Genomic DNA, 1,653 nt, shown 5'->3' with positions numbered 1-1,653 from the left:
GGCATCTGTTATATCACAAAGATTTTCTATGTCAATTAATTCTCCAATAACAGAAGAGAAGGAAAAGAACAAAAGAATTACTGTTCTGTTGTTCATCCATTTTCTCTCAAATTTAAGGTAGATAAGAACCTGTTTTGCTATTTCATCTTTGACAGCTTTGAGCAGCTTGGCTCTCCTGAGGCCTTTTCTAAGCCTGCACATGTAATAAAGCAGGAAAGCACAAAAAATTCACAAGAGGGCAGGGATGTGGCTTAGTGGCAGAGTACTTGCCTAGCATGTACTGGGCCCTGGTTTGATCCCCAGAACCACAAAATGTATACATAAATAAAATAATTTTAAAAAGGAAAAAAGATCTTTTCAGAAGATATTCCAACCCAAATGATTAAGGATCACACAAACTATATAAGACATGGAGTCTTTGGAGAGATTGGAGATATCCACTAGGGAGAAAGAATTGACCTGTATTATCTCAGAAAAGCTTCTAGTGCCCTGTGATACAAAATACAATGCACAGGGCAGGGCAGACATGAAGAGAAAGAAAAGAACCTGATTCTTTAAAAAGGGGGGAAAGCTGTAAATAGAACTTCAAGAATGAGCATTGGGCTTCAAGTGTCTCCATTTAAATATGGATAATTTTAAAATGGAAAAAAGATTTGAATGATTTAGCTCTGATATACCCTACCCTCCTTGCATTTTCTAAAGGTGAAGGTCCACATTAAAAAAAAAAAAACACAGAGATTAATCAGGGAATGCACACAAACACACACACAAATATACATATAAATATAACATGTGTATTTATGTATTATATGTATGTATACATATGAAAGATCAAGATTGAAATACATCCTGATGTTGTATAAGTTTACTGTAGTTAAGAAATATGGGTCTGGGGCTGTAGCTCAGTGGTTGAGCGCTTGCCTTGCATGCGTGAGACCCTGGATTCGATCCCCAGCACCACATAAAAATAAACAAATAAAGATATTGTGTCCATATACAACTAAAAAAATATTAAAAAGAAAAAAGAAATATGGCTGGAAAGCCAATAGCCTTACATAATTGCATGATTGGAGTTTTGTGCTATTTGAAATACACATACCCACACACACCCACATGCACATTTATATATATATATATATATATATACACACATTATACATACATAAAACTATAAAACACTGCCTAGAACTTTCAGGCCTGATCTCCAATGTGGGATTGTGCAGGGCATGAGGTATGAGTCCTTGTTTGGCTACTTGTTGTTTTCCCTTGACTAAAATTTTTTGAGTTTCAATTTTTCATATTTGAAACTGGTAAAATAGTGGAGAAATGACAATACATAATACTTTGTACAGTCTAGGCAAATTATGCATTATTAGTGTACATTTTGCTATTGACTTTCAGCTCTTAACCAAACACTTCCAAAAAATCCTATCAAGATTCATGAATATTGTCATCCTTTCAAATTATTTAGTAGACAAGAAAATAAGCATGAAGGAAAATTTTATTTCTTAAGCCAAGAATTCCTACCTGTGTTGTTTGTTTATTCATTAATTTTTCAATAATCAGGAGAACAGAAATCATGGAAACTTCAATAAAAAGAAGTCAACTTAGAAAAATTAATGCAGCCAGAAAACAAATTCCAATGTGCAATTT

This window comes from Urocitellus parryii, chromosome 8 (genome assembly GCF_045843805.1).
Source record: "Urocitellus parryii isolate mUroPar1 chromosome 8, mUroPar1.hap1, whole genome shotgun sequence".
NCBI lineage: Eukaryota > Metazoa > Chordata > Mammalia > Rodentia > Sciuridae > Urocitellus > Urocitellus parryii.
Note: the sequence above shows the minus strand (reverse complement) of the source record.